This window comes from Punica granatum, chromosome 6, assembly GCF_007655135.1.
Source record: "Punica granatum isolate Tunisia-2019 chromosome 6, ASM765513v2, whole genome shotgun sequence".
In the NCBI taxonomy this organism is placed as follows: domain Eukaryota; kingdom Viridiplantae; phylum Streptophyta; class Magnoliopsida; order Myrtales; family Lythraceae; genus Punica; species Punica granatum.
In genome coordinates, this window is record NC_045132.1 from 19,725,404 (window position 1) to 19,743,281 (window position 17,878).

The 17,878-nt window shown below is 38.5% G+C and overlaps 1 long non-coding RNA gene and 2 pseudogenes across 1 annotated transcript; all 3 read left to right on the forward strand.

Annotated features, from left to right (window-relative positions):
- Window positions 1–1,223: 1,223 nt before the first annotated feature.
- LOC116212235 lies at window positions 1,224–2,681 on the forward strand (annotated as a pseudogene).
- An 8,513-nt stretch (window positions 2,682–11,194) lies between these two features.
- On the forward strand, window positions 11,195–14,741 carry LOC116210383 (annotated as a pseudogene).
- Window positions 14,742–15,701: 960 nt separating this feature from the next.
- On the forward strand, window positions 15,702–17,630 carry LOC116210482. Its single transcript, XR_004157506.1, has 4 exons — window positions 15,702–15,875; window positions 16,529–16,596; window positions 16,758–17,066; window positions 17,334–17,630. It is a non-coding gene; the product is annotated as an uncharacterized LOC116210482 (long non-coding RNA).
- Window positions 17,631–17,878: the final 248 nt, after the last annotated feature.

Genomic DNA, 17,878 nt, shown 5'->3' on the forward strand with positions numbered 1-17,878 from the left:
CATTATAACTGCCCAAACATTCCTTTTCAAGTATGTTTATTGGGTATTAAAGCTGTGTGTGAGTGAAACCCGGTGTTTTCATATGCATACAAATGTACATATGTGTGTGTGTGTTTGTGTGTGGATTTGTTTATCTAGAATGGGCAATGAGCCCAGCCCATGAGCGGCCCTATATGTCCTTGACTCCATAAGCCCATGACATTTCTTTATTTCCTTTCCTGAAGCTTCCCAGTTCCACTGCCATTCTATTTGTTATATTTTAGTCTAAGAGAGGCAGAGGCTTATAGAGAGAGAGAGAGATTTGATACATAACCAAAAAAAAAAAAAAAAGAAAGAGAGCAAGGAAGAGTGAGAAAGGGACGGGGGATGTAACAACGAGCTCGGAAGGGCAATGACTCGAGGGAGAACTAGGGAGATTATTTATAGGAGAATCGAGAGCGAGGAATGGGACAGAGCAAACGGGGTAGTATAAAATTTGACATTGGATTGAGTCTAACATGACATACTAGCCCTCCAAAGCTTCTCTTAGAAATTCTTTCAAACTTTCCCTGCAAGTTCTTATTTTCAATCTCTAATGGTCTAGAGAAATGCAAGCTTGTCGTCCGAGGACGGGCTTGATCATTTTTCTTTGTGCGTGGATTTGCTCAGTATAGATCTATCAATCTTCCTCGTACCTACTCTAATAAATGAAAATGTAGTTGTCAAGTATGATAAGTTCTTTACCGAATATAGATGTCAATTAGTGAATAATCGACAGTGTTGAACTATGACATTTTTATTCGAGCATGGTTTCATTTTAAATGTGTAAGAGCTCTTTGGGATTTTCCTATGTTGTTCGCACTCTTCAGTACTTCGATGTTTCTGATGAACATTAAAGGACTCAGAATGTGAAATTTGAAACCTGGGAGGTAAGCACGGGTTCGGCGCGATATTTTTGAGGGTCAATTCGTTCTTTAAATTGCACATTTGTGATTCTTTCTGCGTCTTGCTTTCCAACACTGACTGTGCTGCTATGCTCATATAGCGAATAACTCACACTGATACGAAAGATCACTTTGCAAGCTCTTGACAAATATTTGCGACTTTTGCAGGAAAGGATAAAAGCTTGAAGATTGGAGTAGGTAATATTGAATCTCTCTTGCAATATAGAGATCAAACAATATGATTTTGCTTGGGTAGTGAATCAAATGAAACATACACAACATAAATTTTCTCAACAGAAGAATAGGGCAGCTGCAATTTTTCGTTATCTATTTATGCGCAATTGTCCTGCTTTCTCTGCAATAACATTGTGCAAGCATCCTAACAGTTCAGTGGTGTTCAGGTGCTGGGATTGGAGCCTTGGCTATTATCGTAATTCTCCTGTTGATCTACATTATCCGCAACAGAAGGATGCATGCATCCTCGACAGTCCTCTCGAAGAACAATCTGCTGAGAATTCCCTGATGTCAGAGTTGGCAGGGAGCCATGTCTACTTTGAAGTACCCATCTTCCAAAACAAGGAACTTGAAGAAGCCACCAAAAACTTCGACTATTCCCAAGATCTCGGCGATGGAGGTTTTGGAACAGTTTATTATTGTAAGATATATTACTGTGGTGCCTTCATATGGTATTGAAGCTTGAATGCGAAATTCCACAACTGCTCGCCTTCTTCCCCTGTTTCAATTCCACATTTTTGCCTTCATAAATACTGCGTCCCAGTGGTCCTCTAAAGTTTCATACTTCTCAATCTCTTACTCTTAACTAGGCAAGCTACGGGAAGGGTGAGAAGTAGCAGTCAAGCGATTGTATGAGCACAACTATCGGCAGATCAAGCAGTTCATGACCGAAATTCGGATTCTTACTTGCCTCCAGCACAAGAACCTGGTCTCTCTTTATGGGTGCACTTCTCGGCAGAGCCGTGAACTCCTGCTCCTGTACGAGTATGTTCCAAATGGCACAGTTGCAGATCACCTCCGTGGAATCGGGCTAAGCCGGGCCCACTCCCATGGCACATTCAGATGAATATTGCCATAGAGACTGCTACTGCTCTACCCTACCTTCATGCATCCGACATCATTCATCGTGATGTGAAGACCAATAACATCCTCCTTGATAACAACTTTTGTGTCAAGGTTGGTGATTTTGGACTATCGAGGTTGTTCCCAAATAACGTTTCAACAGCTCCTCAGGGCTCTCCATGGTATGTAGACCCCGAGTACCAGCAGTGCGACCAGCTGACAGAGGAGCGATTTATACAGCTTCAGGGTTGTTCTAGTGGAGTTGCTGTCCTCAATGCCTGCTGTCGACATTAGCAGATATAGACACGAGATTAACTTGGCTAACCTAGCGATTAACAGGATTCAGAAGCGTGCATACCATGAGCGGATCGATCCGCGGCTGGGGTCCGATTTGGATGTTAGAATCAGGGAGATGATAAATAAGGTGGCCCAATTAGCCTTTCCGTGCTTGCAACAGGAGAAGGAAATGGGGCCCGCAATGGTTGCAGTGGTTGAGGAACTTAAGTTAAGGCAGTTGCAAGTCGAACGAAAGTTGTGGATATAAGTAAGAGCTTTTTGCCTTCTCCTGAGACTGATGAGGCAAGGCTGCTGAAGAAGACGAAGTTTCCAACTTCTCCTTTATCTGTGACTCAAAAATGGGTTAGCAGTGACAGCCCTTGCACGCCGACTACAAGTGCCTAATGTGCACGACCCCCTATATAACTGTCAGCCAGGTGCATTTCAACTTTCCAGCATTAATGAATATTGATATTATTACAGATGTAGATATCAGTGAAAATGATCAAATTTACATTTCAATTTTGGATGTATACTTTATGTTTGCCGTGAAATCAATGTAGATAATGAGGGAGCTGTCTGTACCATTAATCACTTGAAATCAGTACGCAGTCAGCAGAGATATTTCAGTCCATGAGCTAAGCAAGTTATGGACTGTATAGTCTCGACATACATTCTAATTCCCAATGAAATTCTATTTTATCAAATATGTAGTGACCAAAAGAAAGACATGAGTCTAAATACATTCCTCCAATGAGACCTGTTGCTCTTGCATCCACGGAAATGAGTCTAAATGCAGTAATCGCTTTGCTCGGACCCTCATTCTTCGGTATATCTCTATCTCTTCAATGATTCCAACATTTCTTGTTAGAGAGTTGTATTATATATTCACGGGTCACAAGAATGATGGATCAGAGCTGAACCTGAACATTTCAGCTCTACTTTCTCAGATTCAACTGCCAGCAGATAATGGACTTATCTTGTTCACCATGTTCAACCCACCACCACAAAGGTCCTCTTCCTCAGCGAACGTTTAGTCCAACTACAGTTGTTTAGACCAATCGATGAACTACGAGCTCCAAAGCAAGCAATGCATACGTTGAGGTCCCATCTTCCCTCGCAATGAGCTTAAAGACTGATCACTTCAATTTACACAAGAACTCGGAGAGGGGGTCTCGGGGGCAGTTTCCCATGGTAAAAAGTAACTGATATACAACCATGCATTCATACATGTGTTTCATGTTCATATTAGTTGTCAATGTTCTTCAAAATCAATATGGTATTAGATTGAGTAAATAAGCAATTTCGTCCCTGACTTTTCGTTTACATCAATTTGGTCCTCAACTTTTACACTGTTACGTCAATTTTGTTCCTCGTTACATCAATTTCGTCTATAATTTTTCGGTTACATCAATTTGATTCTCGAATTTTGCACTGTTACATCAATTTAGTCCCTGACTAGTGCATCACAAGTCCTTGAGTTTTGGGGTGATATCAGATCGATCCCCGGTTGCATCCTGTGGCAAAGGGGCAAACGGACTGATGTAATGCCTTGACAAATTGATGTAATCCCAAATTATCATCTTCTTCCTTTGCTCTCTCTCTCTCTCTCTCTATTTTTTTTTATCTCTATCTCTCCTTCTCTTTCGTCCCACAGTCCCACTTCAAACGAATTTTTTCTCCTCCACCTTCCTTTTCCTCTTCTTCTTCTTGTGCGAGCTTCCATTTCTCGCTCAGCTTCTCTCCACTCTACCTCTGTGGTGGACCCTGGCTGCTTTCCAGCCCCCACTCCATCCCATTTTTCTCCAAAAAGAGGAGGAACCCTTCCCTTATCCCAACCACCCATGCCCCCTCATTCTCCTTCCGGAGATGGAGTTTCAGGGCTTGCTTAGTTACCCCCCCCCCCTCCCCCCCCAACCCCCGAAAATCCACCCTTCAACGCTGCCCAGATTGCGGGCCCTCCCAAAAGAGGCACCAAGAGCTTTGTAGCAAATAAGTTGTACTATGAGTTGAGTGGTGTTGACGAAATGAGATTGTCCCAGGAGGCATCGTCCCTCCAAATGGGCTCGAGTTTCACAAACTTTTAGGAAGACCACATCATCGACAAACTCAAGACTCAACTAGAAGTTATTCACCCTATCCCCTCCCCTCCCATCAACCGGAACATCGTGGGGCTATTTGTTTTCTTTTTCTTCGTCGACGTTGTCTTCGACAAGCTGTGGACTTCTAGGAAGAAAAAGAAGAGCAGCTTCAGGGCCCGGGATAGCAGTCGTGGTGCCACATGGCCGTAGGTGCCCACGAGCTTTTCCCTCTTCTTGGAAAAAGATTTGCAGAGGAAAGAGACGATGGAGTGATGTAGCACGTGGACCAAATTGATGTAACAATTTTCACCATTTAACACCGTCGGCATTCATACTTAACAGCAAGACCAAATTGATATGGCAGGCACTAAATTGATGTAACAGTTCAAAAGTCGATGCCCAAATTGATGTAACTGAAAAATTAGGGACGAAATTGATGCAATTTGCAAAACTCATGGACGAAATTGCCTATTTACTCTATTGGATCAGATTTTTCTTGCCTTTGCTTTTGTCTCCCATTGGATTGTCTGGTCAAGGATTTTGGATTCAGCTTCTTTTGACCATCCAAGAAATGTCTGCTCGGCATTGAATGAACTACAACAGCCCATGCCACTCTATTTTCCTTTCTCTTTCTTTTCTAGAAATAATATATCGAACAGCAACCGATAAGCTATATATTTATGAATGAGAGAGAGAGGGCATTGTCGCGGATTCAGTGCAAAGAGAGATTTCCGCTTCTCTAATTTTCTCACTTCTTTAATTTCCTTGAACTTAAAAATAATATATCAAATAACATCGACAAGCTATATATATATAAACCAAAAAGAATATGAATGAGAGAGGGAGGGTATTGTCAAGGTTCAGTGTAGGCAGGGATTTCCACTTCTCTAATTTTCTCTCACTTCTTTAATTCTCAGTGAACTTAATAACTTATAAAATGGTTATTTAATATTTTATCGGAATTATTTCTATAAATAATTAGAAATGAAGCTTCCTTGTGGGGGAAGTCATGCAATAGAGAGTTAAGGGTTTGATACATGGCATCATCTTATTGATTATGGGATGACACATGACACAACCTCGTTGAACATGTTTTATCGTTTTGCTATTATATATTATATATATAGATATAGATTGGAACAGAATATTCTTTATGTTTTCTTTGTATTCACGATAGGCAATTAGTTTACTATAATATTGCAATATATAAGGAGTACTAACGTTGGAGTATATAATTAAGCAGTATATAATTAGTTTACTATATATGAGAAAAGATCTGATATGAAACATGGAGAATAACGTTGGCATTAATCTCCTATTTTTCACCTTCGCTGGGATCCTTGTGGGTGCACTCGGCCTGAGTGCGGGGATATTCAAAATTATTCAGGTAGACGATTCAACTTCTTAATGTACTCTAGTTTCAGTACTTTCTAGTTTCTAATATCTGAAGTGAGATGGTTGATGGCTTTTCGCAGACACAGCACGGGGATGTATATATATGACTGTGTGGATATCGACAAGCAGCCGTCGTTGCAACATCCCACGTTAAAGGGACATAAAGTGCAGGTCTTTTCTAATCTCTCTTTCCTTAATTATTGATCTTTCGCCGTTTTTAACTAACAGCCACATGAAAACCCGCGCATTGGCGAGGACGATTACGAAGGAATTTAACGATAGAAATCCTGAAATATTAAAAATTACTCGTAATGTAAATCTTGATATTAATATATGTATTAATGATTGAAGGATTTTCAATTACTAAAACGAAAACCATATTAAAACTGGAATAAAGATTTTATTAAAACAATCGATATGAAAAAAATTAGTTTGAAAAAGAAATTAGTTAAAAAATTCATTCTACAAATCAAAATTCAACCAAAGAATAAGAATAAATAAGAAAAGTCTTACTGTTATTTAAGCGATGTTCATAATGAAACTGGAATAAAGATCATGTAAAACAATCAATACCGAAACAGTCAATCTCGAATAATATTCATTTGACAAATCAAATTTCAATCAAGAAAAAAAAATTGGAGAAGATTATTACAACAATCAAAATATCGAAGCAATTATTTTGAAATTTGCATTAGAAAATTCATTATACGAATCAAAACTCAACCAAGAAAAAGAAAATTTTGGAGAAGAAAGGAAAAAACAGGTTTAGAATTATATATAGAATATTGCTCTCTTTTAATCGATACTCGGCTAGATAGATGACTATATTATATATAAATATATGAAATTGTCAAAAATGGAAACTATATATTTAATCTATATATACTTAATCTATATATTTAATTGAAGCGACAACTATATCTTTTATATTATATATTCTATTGCATATTTTGTTTCCTTGTTTATATTTCGTTGTGCCTTGTGTCATATTTTATTCCCTTATATATATAACGTTGTGCCTTATATATAAAATTTATATATTTACTATATAATTAATTAATAATTTTTTTAATAAGTATATAACAATTCCTTTAATTAGTATAAATAATGATGTGACAGCGTGAGAATTCGATTATGAGCTCCGTTTTATTTTTTAAAATATGATGGCGTGAGAATTCGGCTCGGAACTTTGTTTCTATATATATATATATATGTATGTATGCATGTATAAAAAAGATAAGCAAATGAAAATAAAAAAAAATCAAGTATAGCATACGTGAACATATATTGATAAATCAGTTTATGAAACCATCGATTCAGTTTTCTGAATAAAAATTTATAAAATACTTAAAAATTAGCTGAGGTTGCACACTAAGAAAAAAAGAGAGAGAGAAGAGAGGACATCTAACCCATAGCCAAAATATCGATCGGAAAAAAACAAAAGCATGCATCAAACTCTAATTAAAGTATATTTAGTTCATAAAACACATAAATTGAGAGTTTACTTGGTTGGCATATTTTCTTCTCCCTTTGCCTACCTCTCTTTGTTCAACTCGTGCAGTGTATATATATATAGAAACGGCACAATATGAATGGCAATATTATAAGCAAACAATATTATACAAAAGGCAATTTGATTGTAGTATTATAAGAATATATTTGCCCATAATGTACAGGGTAACTCTATAAATATTATAAGCCATCGTTAATATTGGTTTCCTACTCTATATTTTGCTACAATCTATATGAACGGCAATTCGATTGCTACAATATATAAACAGCAATTCTACAACTAGTATATATATTCTATTGCACAATTAATGATAAAAAAATTCCTTAATACATAGGTGATGACGTGGCAAAGCGAAATAGGTCCGTTTTTTATTTTTAATGATGTGGCGACGTGATAATTTGGCTCGTGCTTTGTTTCCATATACATATATATATATATATATATATATATATATATAGACTAGTGACTAGTGAGGAAGCCGAACAAATTAATTGGGTTACAGAGGAATTTGCTTTGGTAAGAATGAATTTGCTTGTTATACACATAACAATTCAATCTCATAACTATTGATTAGCCTGTATCAAACAAAAGACTCATGTATATATACATACCTCGCATTCCTTTGAAGAAGACATCTAAAAACCGACTTAACACGACGAGTGTGGTTTCAGTGTGTATATATTTTTTCTTTGATGCAAGTATTGCCATGAATTCAAGAAGAAATTATGAATAGGAGTTTAGAACTACCATTAAGGAAAAGGAAAATCCAATGGTTCTCTGTTGTATGTTTGAAGACGAGTGTTTTTGGGTCCAGTAGCGTATGGAGAGATTTATTTGGCCAAGCGTAAAGAGATTACAGGAATGAAACCGAACAAACGCTGGTTGAGACATAATTAAGAGGGCGACTGGCCAAAATCGAGGCTAAAATTGGCTTACTGTCAATACAGTTTTCTTCTTTAGTCAGGTCTTCTATCTCTACTGCTGCATTTAAAAAAGAGAACTCTACTTATCCTCGTTAAGTAGCCAGGACCTAATAAGTGGATACCAGCTTGCAGATTAGCCCCCCAAAAGAACTAATGAGGCTCGTTGAACCGCTTAAAGGGCTGGAAGAAGGCTGCCCACTTGGTAGTGTTCCGATTCTGAGACTAGCAACTCAGAATTTGACAAAGCCTTCAACAACTGACTTTCTGCCATTGAATGGCACATCACGGGAAGGTGTTCAAGTAGGTATTTTTATTTCAGATCAAGCAAAGAGTAAATTTTTCAGAGATCACATTATGCAGTTATATTTTATAATGATTGCTCGTACATTATGCAGAAAATTTATGTTATGAGAGTTTTATTGCTTAATGGGCCGACCCAGTTCAATTGGATTAATCGGAGTCCAATTGGGAGGTCTACACGGACTTTTCCATTGTTACGGTTGATCCCTTGTATCTTACATATATATATATATATATATATATATATATAACAATCGTTGTTCGGCCAGTAAGAACAAAAAAACAATAGTTGTTTACTCTAATTTGCTTACTACATAGTTTCCACTCTGTAATATAAACGAATCCTTTAGCCGTCTCATATAATTAAGGTGTGGCCCGCATTAGTTTTCATCTTGCTTAAGGTACAACCTTCTGTCCTTGAAGAATTTATAATCCTTAGATGTGCTACGGTTTCATCAGAACTGCAAAAGGTTGTAGGATATCGGCTAGCCGAAATTCTTACAACTGAGGCATCAGCTGGTGCCCAGATAGTAAACCTGGGCGGCGAAGTATTCTGAAGAGACCCATACCAAGGTATCCCGGACATGGGGAGCAGATGTTATGACATCATACATGACAGCACCACAGCTAAAGATGTGGGAGTCCTTATGCTAGATGCCAGTGGAGAAGTCATCAACCCCGATTCCTGCAACGTCTAGGTGAAGTCTAGCAGTTACTATTATGCTGGAGGGAATTGCGACCGAGGTGGGCAAGAAGGTTATAGTTTCTTCGACGGTGGGGGTGGGAGCAATTGCAGCAAAGCTCATAGAGGCGGGGGCACTATTTCGTTCGCGCAACATGCCTACGTCTTCTTGATTTTCTTTTTCTTTTCCTCTTTCTTTGAGAGATTTCATGTCTCCATCCATTTTGATAAGCTTCCAGATTTTTTGAAATGGAAGCTCAGATTGATATTTTATTGCTTAACGTAAGGTAGTAATATACAATAAATTAGACCATGAAAAAGCACAATCATTTACTTATATCGAAAGAAAAGCTTGACAAGGCAAACCAAGGAATAGTCCATCTTTATTTTTTCTTTTCATTTTTATTTTCTGAGACCAAGATATAAATTTTCTTTGAGCAATAGATGACACTCGTTCGGACATCTTTTTTTTTTTTTTTTTGCTGCTGTATAGTTGTGGCATAAATACCAAAATAACCATTTCATGTCTTCGAGATATGAAAAACTAAATGAATGCCTGAACAGGTGGATGAATGGATACTGAGGATGCAGTCCGAAGGGTTGGAGAGTAAGATCTTCGTGGTATCGGAATATCCGGTACTATTGGGCTCACCGTGTCTACTCATTCAATACAATCAAAAGTTGGATTTAGGCATTGTGAGGACTATAACATTTAGGAGTACTCAAACATTCATGGCGAGGGCTCAAATAAAGGTGCATGTGTCATGTAAGCGTTATCCATCTATTTAGACCTAACTCCTGCTTTGCTGGAGGGATTGCGATGGTTGATTATATTAAAAAAAAAAATAGAAACATGATCTAGAGAAGACTAATCAAGATTATCAATGATGTTTTTCTAATTGCAATGTGTAAAATAGAAACATGGCCTAGAAATTAACTTACTAGTGGCTACAGCATAGCTGCGTGGTCCCCAAAAGTTCCATGGCCAATGTACGTTAGACGGTCAGTGGAAGTCTTTATGCGCGGGTACGAGAAGTTACTCAGGGATGGATTTACTCTGAAGTGGACTGAGCATGATTGTTCAAGGTGTCGGACAAGTGGTGGAAGATGTGGTACTAAGAATGGATTGAGCGTGTGCTGCTGCCCTGACCCAACTTATTCCGGCTACTGCGGAGATGCTAAAGTAAACATGGCCCTTGCCCTTATCTTTTCCCCCTTCTTTCTGATTTCCCGTTTCTCTTTGGCCTTACCAATCCTCTTCCAATCCATTCCTGAGTTCGAAATGGGAGAATTTCTCTGTTTCTCCCTCTCTCAACTCTCACTCCTAGTGTAGTACTAATAGCCTCCCATAACATCGTGTCTGAATAGTCTCGATTGAAAACCAATCTTGAGCCTCTAACATTACTAAGACGGCACGTTTTTTATTTAGACAAGTCCTGAATCTGACTGAACAACCATATTTTTGTACTTGAAAAATCTGATGTGGCCTTCTGTTCGTTTTCTTGTTTTCTTAAGCAAGAATGAAGACATGGTCTTCACTGCTTGTAATGCCAGAATAGAAGCTTGGGTTGATAGGTCTGGAAATCCAAAAACCAATCTCCATGCATCAATAAACTTGAGGTAGATGCAAACTCGAAAGTTACACCCCAGTATAGATGTTAGCATAATATATCTACATTTTCACTATTCTTTAGTCTTTCGGACACGCCTTCTAAGCATCAAAACTGACTTATCACACCTGTACTAATAAGCTTAATGAGGAAGGAACATCCAGGTCAATTGACCATCAGTCTGGTCTATTGACCATTTCCTCTTCCATCTTATTATAGTCGATTGGATATGGACAGTTATCAGTAACGTTTGAAAAGTTTCTGGTTTCTTTAAAGCATGGGCTGAGTCTAACATGACATTGGATTCTTGCATCTCTGGGCAATCACTTGTAAACTTCGCATGTTTCGGGCACGAAATGACTCGGGAACTTCCTCCTGATAGTCTTTGATGTTAACCGCAGCACTGAGTATTAGTAATTTCCAACTTTGTGTTTATAAAGCTCTACACATAAGGCAGAGAACTTGTGCGTAGTATAAGGTTTAGATTTTGTGAGGTCTATGCGTGATTGTTGAGTCAGTGGGTCACTAACTCACAGTCCCCGGCTTTTCTCTTAACCAAGCCATTCATTCACTCTTATTTCGTTCGGATCATTTCAATCTTCGATCCTTTCACAACCCAACAGCGTCTCTCAAATGAGGAACGGAACCTTCTTGTTGTTTGATCTCAGAGTTCTCTTTCTTCCTGCTTTGGTCATTTTGCTGATGTGCTGCTGCTCTGAAGAGACAGTTGCATCAACGAACCCAATCTATGAAGCTTGCATGGACCCCTCTCCTTGCGGTAATGTATCTGTAAAGTACCCCTTCTGGACCCACAATGACTTCTGTGGTCATAGAGGTTTCCAGATCGACTGCAAAGGTAGCAAGCCATTCTTCAACCTCATCTTTGGCCGTTACCACGTCCAAACACTGAATACTTGGGTGGTCTTCTTAGACCTACAAACCCATGCTGATTTCAATGCCAGATGTCTACCGGACTTTCACTACTCTCCCAATTCCAGTACCATTCGTGTCAGCCAAGATGAAACTAATGTCAGGATATTAGTGTCCTTCTTCTATAACTGCAGCAGCATATTCTCTCTTGATCATGCACTTCCATTGACTTGCAGTAATGACACCCATCAGTCTTATGTTGCACTAGAACGGAAGAATATCACACATGATTCAGAAGACCCCACATATGACCCCCAGGAAAGGGCCTGTGAATCTCAGTTCTTTACTATCATTGAGTTAGAGGGCAAGGACTTTGATCATGAAACAAAAACCATTAAGTACAAGGGGTTTTTAGAGGATAACATTGTGCTGAAGTGGCCAACAAATATCTACGAGAATTGTAAAAAGTGTCAAAGAAGCGGCGGTAGGTGCGGGCGATCTGTGTCCGAAGAGGATCGTTTTCAGTGTTTTTGCTCTGACCGCAGTGAGCCTGAATCACGTGAAGGTGGGCTTCCAATTCACATTCATTATGGCAAAGATTTCCATGCTAATAAATAAGTAATTACCAAAATGAAACCGAAGAGTTGTGAGTTTCTTTAGATTCTTCATGCTAGCCCTCCAAAGCTTCTCTCAATTTCTTATTTTCGATCTCTAATGGTCTAGAGAAATGCAAGGTTGTCGTCTGAGGACGAGCTTGATCATTTTTATTTTTGTGTGTGGATTTGCTCAGTGTAGATCTATCAATCTTCCTCGTACCTACTCTAATAAATGAAAATGTAGCTGTCAAGTATGACAAGTTCTTCACCGAATATAGATGTCGGTTAGTGAATAATTGATGGTGTTGAACTATGACATTTTACTGGAGCATGGTTTCATTTTACATGTGTAAGAGCTCTTTGGGATTTTCCAATGTTGTTCACACTCTTCGGTACTTTGATGTTTCTGATGAGCATTAAAGGACTTAGAATGTAAAATTTGAAACCTGGGAGGTAAGCAGGGGGGCGGCGCGATATTTTTATGGGTCGATGTGTTCTTTATATTGCACATTTGTGATTCTTTCTGCGTCTTTCTTTCCAACACCGAATGTGCTGCTCATATAGCGAATAACTCACTTAGTCACTGATACGAAGATCACTTTGCAAGCTCATGACAAATATTTGCTACTTTTGCAGGAAAGGATAAAAGCTTGAAGATTGGAATAGGTAACATTGAATCTCTCTTGCAATATAGAGATCAAACAAGATGATTTTGGTTGGATAGTCAATGAAATGAAACATACACAACATAAATTTTCTCAACAGAAGAATAGGGCAGCTGCAATTTTTCGTTATCTATTTATGCGCAATTGTCCTGCTTTCTCTGCAATAATAATGTGCAAGCATCCTAACAGTTCAGTGGTGTTCAGGTGCTGGGAGTGGAGCCTTGGCTATTATCATAATTCTCCCGTTGATTTTCGTTATCAGCTGCAGAAGGATGCATGCATCCTTGACAGTCCTCTCGGAGAACAATTCTGCTGAGAATTCCCTGATGTCAGAGTTGGCAGGGACCCGTGTCTACTTTGAAGTACCCATCTTCCAAAACAAGGAACTTGAAGAAGCCACCAACAACTTCGACTCTTCCCAAGAGCTCGGCGATGGTGGTTTTGGAACAGTTTATTACGGTAAGATATATTACTGTTGCGCCTTCATATGGTATTGAAGCTTGAATGAGAAATTCCACAACTGCTCGCCTTCTTCCCCTGTTTCAATTCCACATTTTTGCCTTCATAAATACGGCATCCCAGTGGTCCTCTAAAGTTTCATACTTCTCAATCTCTTACTCTTAACTAGGCAAGCTACGGGATGGGCGAGAAGTAGCAGTCAAGCGATTGTATGAGCACAACTATCGGCAGATCAAGCAGTTCATGACCGAAATTCGGATTCTTACTCGCCTCCAGCACAAGAACCTGGTCTCACTTTATGGGTGCACTTCTCGGCAGAGCCGTGAACTCCTGCTCGTGTACGAGTATGTTTCAAATGGGACAGTTGCAGATCACCTCCATGGAGATCAGGCTAAACGGGGCCCACTCCCATGGCACATTCGGATGAATATTGCCATAGAGACTGCTACTGCTCTAGCCTACCTTCATGCATCCAACATCATTCACCGTGATGTGAAGACCAATAACATCCTCCTTGATAACAACTTTTGTGTCAAGGTTGGTGATTTTGGACTATCGAGGTTGTTCCCAAATGATGTCACGCACGTTTCAACAGCTCCTCAGGGCACCCCAGGGTATGTAGACCCCGAGTACTACCAGTGCTACCAGCTGACAGAGAAGAGCGACGTATACAGCTTCGGGGTTGTTCTAGTGGAGCTGCTGTCCTCAATGCCTGCTGTCGACATTAGCAGAGAAAGACACGAGATTAACTTGGCTAACCTAGCAATTAACAGGATTCAGAAGCATGCATACGGCGAACTGATCGACCCCCGGCTGGGGTTCGACTCTGATGTTGGAATCAGGGAGATGATAACTAAGGTGGCCGAGTTGGCCTTTCTGTGCTTGCAACAGGAGAAGGAAATGAGGCCCACAATGGTTGCAGTGGTTGAGGAACTTAAGTTAAGGCAGTTGCAAGTCGAACAAAAGTTGCCGATATAAGTAAGAGCTTTTCGCCTTCTCCTGAGACTGATGAGGCAAGGCTGCTGAAGAAGACGAAGTTTCCAACTTCTCCTTGTATCTGTGACTCAAAAATGGGTTAGCAGTGACGGCTCTTGCACGCCGACTACGAGTGCCTAATGTGCACGGCCCCCTATATAACTGTCAGCCAGGTGCATTTCAATTTTCCAGCATTAATGAATATTGATATTATCACAGATGTAGATATCAGTGAAAATGATCAAATTTACATTTCGATTTTGGATGTATACTTTATGTGTGCCGTGAAATCAGTGTAGATAATGAAGGAGTTGTCTGTACCTTAATCGCTTCAAATCAGTACGCAATCAGCAGAGATATTTCAGTCCATGAGCTAGCAAGTTATGGACAATATAGTCTCGACATACTTTCTAATTCGCAATGAAATTCTATTTTATCAAATACGTAGTGACCAAAAGAAAGACATGAGTCTAAATACATTCCTCTGATGAGACCATGATTCATATGTGATTTTCATATATATGTGTGTGTGAGCGCGCGCGTGCGCCGCGCATTAGCCCTGCCAATGGAACGGTCCAGTCTTTTGGGTCGTTTTTGTTATGGCCCATGGGTGCTTGCTTGTCTGCAAGATACGCCACCGGAGGTTCACTTAATACAGTGGTAAAATCAATGATGCAACAGCAAAATTTTCATTTGGACAATCATTTAAGAACATATATATGATTAAAAGCTACCGTCATATCTCGTACATGTAATTAACCACAGCAGTTTAGTACATAGCAAACATTCACATAACAAATTTTCAAATTTTTGTTTTTCGATGGTCAACAAAATTTCTAATATTGAAATGAAAATTATGCATGATTTTATTAAACAATCCAATTGTATATGTCCTTTACGTATATATGCAGCTTAATGAAAATCATATATAGAAATTAAAATGAATAAGCCAACAATGATCTCCCTGCTGACTGATCAAAAATGCTAACTGCTTGTTCCCCGACCATCGATACATAAGAAATTGTACGATTGTCGTTCTTGATAGATCTCAACGACGTTGGACGAAGAAACAAGCGAGATGAGCAAGGCATCACATCAAGAGGAAGAAGGGCCCAAAAGAAAAGAGTGTGAGACCCGGTATTTTTTTTTATTACAAACATTCATACATACATGTATACTTATATATGCTTTTATATATATATATATATATATATATATATAAATAATACAAGTTAGATTTGCTGGAGCATGGTATGGGCTCCACGTGGCCCCAAAGACTTTCTCTTCAGCCATCCTTCCCACCGCTGGTCCATTTATTTTACTTTCTTTTTATTTTTCTTCCTTTGCTCTGTTTTGCTGCGGGGGAGAAGAAGAAGAAACAGAGAAAAGGAGAGGGTGAGTAAGGGAGAAAGAGAGAGAGACGAGTGAGAGAGAGAACAACGAGAGAGAGAGAGAACTATCGAGATAGGAAGTCATCTGATAAGAAAGAGTTTAATCTTACAGTTTTTGCTGGTTATTGACAAAGTTTGGGTATGTATAGCTGAATCTTTTCTCCAGTTTGGTTATGTCTTCAATTCACTTAGCATTAATTGTTTCTTTAAAAATTAGCAAGTGGAAATCTGTTTTGAGTAGTAAGTTCAATCAGTTGGGATTTGATAATTCGATTTAGCATTTTAGGAGCTGAGCTTTGTTGAGGCATTTGGCTTGCCGTTGCTGTTTTGTTTGAGTTTTTTATAGTTATTTTATGAAGCTAAAATTTGGAGTTTTGTTCATAAAGTAATTAAGAACACTTGTCATTTGCTTAGAGTTGTTGGTATTAGTTTTATTTCCTATTAGATTCATTGAATTGCCCTGTCACTAGCTTATCTAAACAAAATGTTTAGGTTGAATGGTATTACTTTATAGATTGCTAGTTAGTCCTTTTGACTTGTGTTGCTTTGTTGAAGTTGATCAGGGTAGAAATTTTGCAAAGAATGATTATGTTATCTTGAAATGGTTTTAATGAGATTAAATTTCTTATTTATGGATGTGCTTGTAACTGGTCGGTGTGTGATTTTGGTGTGAGTAGATTTCAATGAGGTCAATTTCATTATTACAAATTTATGGACAGATTAAGATTGAGATATATAAGTATATATATACATATTTATACTTGATTTTCTAACCGTGTTTATAATTTATAGGAGTCGAGGATACTGAGACTATACACCCGGAAGGCTCGACTCGTTGAGTTATCATTTTGGGGGTCTTTGTGAGTATTTTTATTCCACTATAGAATGAAACTAAATCTTAAATTAATTATATCAATGCTTGTTTGAATGAGAAAAGTTGAATGAAAATAGTATAAGGATTTTGAGGATTTATTATAAATGAATTCGGTTAATTGTGGTGTAGTGATATTGTTATTTATAGGCATGGGACCGTTGATCCGACCGTACATAAATCAGGCGCCTAGGCCGTTGATCCAACGAGATACAAAAAGGGTCGCTTAGACTGCTGATTCGGCGGGATACAAAAAGGGACGCCTAGACTACTGATCCGGCGGGATATAAAAAGGGAGGCCTAGACTGCTGATTCGACGAAATATAAAAAGGGACACCTAGACCGCTTATCCGACGGGATATAAAATGGACGCCTAAACTCTTACTGCCAGAGATAATGGGCAGCCCTCGCTTAAGATAAATGATATGAGGAATTTGTGGATATGAGTGCGGGATCACGGTACCTTCGAAACTTTGTCGCAAGGATTGCGACCCTATGGCTACTATTAATTATTGTTTTAGAATGATTACTTGAGTTATGTGATATTGAATTGGTTGATAAGATAAAGGTTTGAGGTTGGAAAGTAGGTATATATATCATTAGAAATTTTGAAGTAGATGATATGACTGTAACTGTTGTTGTGAATGCATAAACAAGTTTGATACTTCATTTTATTATGGAATTAAATACTTATTGAGATGTAGCTCACCATCCTTATTTTTCCAGATGAGCTAGGAGCTAGACTAGCCACACATGATAACTTTTTGGACAACGGGGATCAGCGCGGAGGATTTTTGCAGTTAGGCCCACTCATAATATAAATAGTAAGTTCTTGTAGAATGCTATAATTATATTACGACTTGAAACTTTTGTTTGGTTAGTTTAGAGATGTGGTTGAAAAGAAAATATTATGTTGAGATGTATATATAGTTATTAGAACCTGCTGATTGGTCATATGTTTTTGGAAGATGTGGGAAGTATGTTTTATATAAATAGTTTATGTGATATTGGATATTGAGGAAATACAGATGAAATTCTACTGAAATTTTTAGATCGTGACAAAGAGCTCGCGAGGCCTTAAAAAGAAAGAGGGAATAAATAATTGGGAATGGATTACGAACCTTTTCATCCTTCTATTTCATTGTTCTCTTTTTATTTTTTTATTTTTTACTTTTTAGCACTTTAATAATTTTGAATAATATTTTTACTTTAACTTGATGGAAGATAATGATCCTTTATCCAAGAAAGTGGGGCATGCTCCTAAATGGTGT